Raw genomic sequence first — 6195 nt, 5'->3', positions numbered from 1 at the left:
GCTACCATATCACTTACTCTAACTCAGACTCATGGATTTAGTTTTTGAAATAATGTACTATTTTTATTAAAAAGTGATACCTACCTGTTAACTAAAAATTCAAGCAACACAGGGTAAGTATCAAGATAAGAGGAAATACTCCCCTTGAATTCTTCCACTCAGAAACAACTATTGTTAAATTGTTACTATTATTACTTGAAAAGGTGACTATTATTCCAGGCATCTCCCAATTCCTAGGTGAAATGAGGGATGGATATATAGATATGGAAGTAAATGGGATAAAAGTTTGTTACTCAAATGGGAAGAAAAAAGGAATGGCACTAAAGAATTGCCAAAATCCAGATAAATGTTTCTTTGCTGTTGATAATACTAGCTTCTAAATTATCCTTGAAATTTAAGAAAAATGTTTAACAAAACTTAACCTAATAAAACTCTTATACCCAAATCGACATGTACATAAATGTCTATTGTAGCAAAAACAAGTGAGACCAAGCCAAAGCAAGACAAACACACACTCAAACCACAATCCAGAAACCAACCTAAAGTCCATTACGATTGGAATGGATTAATAAGTTGTGGCATACTCATACAATAGTACACACTACAGCACTTTAAGTGGATAAACCTGAACTACACTGATCAACCTACATAAGACTAAAAAATATGTTAACAACAACAACAACAAAAACGGCTGTAGAATACACATAGATATCAATTTATAAAACTTAAAACTCTATATAAAACAATACTTTATAATGTCTAAGGATTCACAAATATTTAGTGGAAGTATTAAAACATGCATAGTAATGATAAAATTGACTTCATGCTGGGTCGTCATATCTGGCAAAGGAAAAAAAGAAATGGAAGGGTCCAGAGACATCAACTATATTATAGACATTAACATCTTAAAAAATAGATTTGAAACAAGGCACAATATTAAGATTTAATAAAGTTGGGTGCTTGGGCAATGGATATCCATTAATCTTTATGTTTAAAATAGGTCATGATTAAGGTACATTAAAATAAAAATCAAAGAGATGAGCAAACTAATGAATTTTAAAAAATACTAAGCACTGAAACAAAGTCAATTGTTATTGCCCAAAGAACTAGACATAATTAACAAACCTGATTATGTTACAACTAGACAGAATTAATTTAAAACTTATTTTATTACCTGTAAAGCAATTATAAGAATAAAAAGTTTGATAAGAGAAGCAGATACTCTGTAATTGACAGCACAAAGGACCTGGGGTACATTTTATGTTGTTATAATTAACATTAAACACTTCAAATACAGAATATATGGGGAACAATACCAATGCACCTATTACCCAAACACAGTTGTGTTGTTTCCACCTGACTTCAGTGCTACCTTTTTTTTCTCTCCTCAATGCAATTACTGGTTTAAAATGAGTGCAAAGGGATCCCTGGGTGGCGCAGCGGTTTGGCGCCTGCCTTTGGCCCAGGGCGCGATCCTGGAGACCCGGGATCGAATCCCACATCGGGCTCCCAGTGCATGGAGCCTGCTTCTCCCTCTGCCTCTCTCTCTCTCTCTCTCAGACTATCATAAATAAATACAAAATTAAAAAAAAATAAAATAAAATGAGTGCAAATCAGTCTTCATTACATTTTGAGACTTGTCTTCATGATATATGTACATTTAGTTTATTTTAATGGTTGTGAAATTTATATTGTATGAATACAACACAATTTTATTCACTTGTTTAGCCACTGATGGATATCCTCTGACTACTAAATATAAACAAGGCTGCAATGAACATCCTTATGCATATTTCCTTGTGCACATAGATGAGAGATTTTCTAAGGCTCTGGGTCATATAAACTGAAGTACAATTGTTGGGTTATAGGATATTCATACCCTTAAAATTTATTCAGTATTGCATATGTGAAATAAGTGGTTGAAATAAGCAGGAAAACTACTTAACTTTTCCACCACGAGTGTATGCAAATTCTAATTTCTCCCCATCTCTCCATCAGCACTTGCTGTTGTCAGACTATCTACACTGAGATAATAAAGTGATATTCTTCTATATTTTCTTCCAACAGCTTTACTTATTCACATTTAGACCTTTAATTCATTTGAAATTTATTTTTGTATGGTGTGAAATTGGCTTCTGATTTTTGCCTCCTGTGGACATAGCCAATTTTCTTAGCACCATTAACTGACTTGTGCAGTAGTTCTCAAATTATGGCTAGAGGATCTCTGGGGAGGAGAGATTCCTGAGATTCTTTTATAAGGTCCACAAGGTTAAAACTATTTATAATACAAAGATGTTTTTTGTCTTTTTCACTTTCACTCTCATGAGTGAACAGTAGCGTTTCCCAAAGGCATGGGATGACATCATTGTTCTAACAGTTAATAAATTGTGTACTGTACTTTCAAGGATTTTCTAAGGTAGTGAGTTTAGGATATAAATACATATATTTTTAAAAAAATTAACTCAATTTGTTCTCACTACTCCTTGCTCCAACCAGCTCTTTTCAGTTACATCAGCTATACTCTGTAATGTCATTATCTTCCAGGAAATCATAACTATTAAATCTCAAAGATTTTCCTGCACCTATACATAAACATGAGAATTAATTTCATCTTGTTTTGCAACAATATTAAAATATTTTCCAAAACCATTTTTAATTTTCAAAATTTTGTATGAAATTTATTATTTTAGAATTGAATATTTTATTCTAAAATAAAACAAAATATATTTATAATACATTTTCTTGGACTTAAGGATGGCTTAAAAATATATCAGAGGATATTTTTCTTTTTTGAGACAGAGAGAGAGAGAGAGCTTGCATGTGGTGGAGGGTGGGGTGGGGTAGAGAGAGAATCTTAAGTAGGTTCCATGCCCAGTATGTAGCTGGACACAGGGCCTGATCTCAAGACCCTGAGATCATGTCCTGAGCTTAAATCAAGAGTCCAAGGCTTACCTGGGCAGGGACTTAAATGTTTTAAATGTAGATGTTTCAAACTCTGTAAAAGCCTCTTACAGGATAACATTACATTGGCTAGAGGAGCTTACATAATAGTAAAGAGACTAATAAAGCCTTGAACAGTTGCATTGTTTCACAAATGCCTGCCTGATTAAAAGACAGTATAAGAAAGCATAGTACTACCATTTTCCAATGATAGAGTAACCTGTCAAGTTAATGATTTAACTGCAAACATAAATGAACCGATCTATAGATGTGTCTAGACATGCTGTCCGGCTTGTACTCATTTGGTATCATTGCTAACTAATCATTGACCCTTTTTTATGTGAATCTTGACAATAGACACAGGGGTGGTAAATCATTAACAGTGTTGTACAACCTTTTTTGACCCTCATGGTTTTTCCAGCAACACCTGTATTCATATGTGTACTGACAGTGTAAGAACAATGGTGGATAATACTACCAGTGCCTTGGCATGAATCAAGATAAGAGCATCAAATTGCTTTAGCACTCATTATATTCTTTATTATGACACACCCACAGTTTTTAAAAGTCAGTTTCACTAGAGAATGTTCTTGATGAAGGAAAAATAATTATCACTTCTATTAAATCTCAACTCTGAGTACATTTTAAGAAATATTCTGTGATGAAATAAGAAATACCCATCAAGCTCTTCTGCTATATACTAAAATATGGTGGTTGTCTCCAGAGAAAACTTTGAGTTGCAAGCTGAATTAGCTACTTTTTTTATGGAACACATTTTTTTTTTTTTCATTTGGAAAAACAAACAACTGACAGAAAATTGGTTATTCAGACTTGGGTATATGGGAGACATTTTCTTGAATATGAACAAAGTGAGACTGTCACTTCAAAAAAACAGCTCATTATATCTGCTACCAATGATAAAATTTAAACTTTTGAGTGAAAATTAGAATTTTGGGAAGCTTGTACCTGCTACCGTGGCGTACTTAAAAACTTTTCTGATGAAGTCAGAGGCAATATTAATGAATGTGATTTAAAAAGATAGTGTATAAAGTGTGCTGACATTTCAAATACCCGCATAATTCAGTGAATTGCTCTTCTCTAATGGCCAATGCATGATTGTTGCAGAAACATGTATGGGCAAAAAAAACCTTTTAAAGTGCAAGATAGGCCAATGGATTTCAATGATTTCCTGTCATTTATCCCCTGAATCAGAAACTTTAGACTCACATTCTTACCTCCCCATGGACCCTTTCACTTATTTTATTACTCAATACTTAATTGTAAATTCCACCTCCCAGACAGCCTTAAGTATATTCTCTCAGCTTCATTACTATTATTTCTAAAGTCCTCATTTAGAACTTTGTTAATTTTACTTATTTTAAAATAAATATCAAATCTCTAACACAGTATAGAAGGCATTTCTGGATCTTGCTACTACCTACCTCTCCTGTGTCTCCCCACTTCACGTTTTCCCCCAGTTAATCTGATTATAGATATAGATCTCTATGAAAAAAATGCTGATTCATGATTGCCTGCCTTTACTTTTTTGTGGTTTCTTCTGCCTGGAATGTTCCCCTTCTACAGCTTACTTGGAAAATTCCAAGTTACATCTATCAAAATTCCTTCCCCAGGAAACTTTTCTTGACCTGCTTCATAGCAGTAAGAGTTAGTCACTTTATTTTTCTGGGTTACTTTGTATTTTTTTCTATTGCTGTACTTATCCTTCTATAATGGGTTGGCTCTCTGTAGAATTCTTGTTACAGAATTATCTTTTGGTTTGATGCTGTTTACCGACATATATTTTACTTTTTTTTTTTTTTTAACTTTTATTTATTTATGATAGGCACACAGTGAGAGAGAGAGAGAGGCAGAGACACAGGCAGAGGGAGAAGCAGGCTCCATGCACCGGGAGCCCGACGTGGGATTCGATCCCGAGTCTCCAGGACTGCGCCCTGGGCCAAAGGCAGGCGCCAAACCGCTGCACCACCCAGGGATCCCACCGACATATTTTAAAGATTTTATTTGTGCGGTGCCTGGGTGGCTCAGTTGGTTGAGTGTCTCCCTTTGGCTCAGGGCATGATCCTGGGATCTTGGGATCGAGTCCCGTATTGGGTTCCCTGCAGGGAGCCTGCTTCTCTCTCTGCCTGTGTCTCTGCCTCTATCTCTGTGTCTCTCATGAGTAAATAGATAAAACCTTAAAAAAAAAAGATTTTATTTATTTATTTGAGAGAGAGGGGGAGAGAGCATGAGTGGGGGAGGGAGAGAGCTGAACAGGGAGCCCCACACAGGGCTCGATTCCAGAATTCCAGGATTCATGACCTGAGTGGAAGGCAGCCACTTAACAGACTGAACCACCTAGAGACTCTAATATTTACCTATACTGAACAATCCCATAAAAGACAGACCTGTGAAACCCCTATTAGACTTCCTAAAACAGAATTGTTGAGAGGCTCACTTTTAAAAATAGGAACTTGAGAAATTTTCTGGTCTGGGTATCATATCAATTATTCTTTGAATTTGTTTTATAGGATAGCCACTTTTCAACACCTTTCTGAGCTGGTTGCTGGAAAATTTCAAGCTAAATTGTTACCTACCTCTAGGTTTTGTGATCTAAATTAGCTTCATTATAGACTCTAGTGAGGTGTCTTGCTTCTGTGAACTGAAGTCTGGCAAAATCCGTTTTCCCATATTGATATAGGAAGAAGTATGGGAGCCATTAATGTGCAGAACTTGCAGCCTGAGATCGTTGCTTTTCCTGATTTACAGTACACCTGTTGCTCTCTGGAGGACACATAGGTGGGTGATGCCTGGTGTTTGAGAAGCTTTGGGAAGCCATATGATTGTGTTTTCTTTTCTAATATATGCATTATTTTCCCCTTGGAAAGAGGTTGCTGGATAATTTTCAGTCTTCCCAAGAAGCCAGTTATTTCTTCCATTATTTGATAGATTTTTTCCCCCTTCCTGTGTAAAAACATGGGTCCATTGTGAAGTGGAAAGTGAGGTATCCAAGAGGATCTAGAACCTCACACTCCAGCTGTTTTTGGTGCAGAAATTGTACATTTCTCTTTTTTTCTTTTTAAAAAATTAGATCTGATTTTTAATACAACCACATAAGAATAGAAAAAGCACAATGGGGCTAATCAGAATTAATATCTAAGATATGATAAAAAATGAGACATAAATGTGGAAACAAAATTTAAGGCTGCTGGAAAAAAAAAGAAACACCATTTCAGGGTTGGTTTTCTGTTTCCAGGG

Source organism: Canis lupus, chromosome 12, assembly GCF_011100685.1.
Source record: "Canis lupus familiaris isolate Mischka breed German Shepherd chromosome 12, alternate assembly UU_Cfam_GSD_1.0, whole genome shotgun sequence".
Taxonomy (NCBI): Eukaryota; Metazoa; Chordata; class Mammalia; order Carnivora; family Canidae; genus Canis; species Canis lupus.
The sequence above is the reverse complement of the archived record's forward strand: the minus strand, read 5'-3'. Positions refer to the sequence as shown.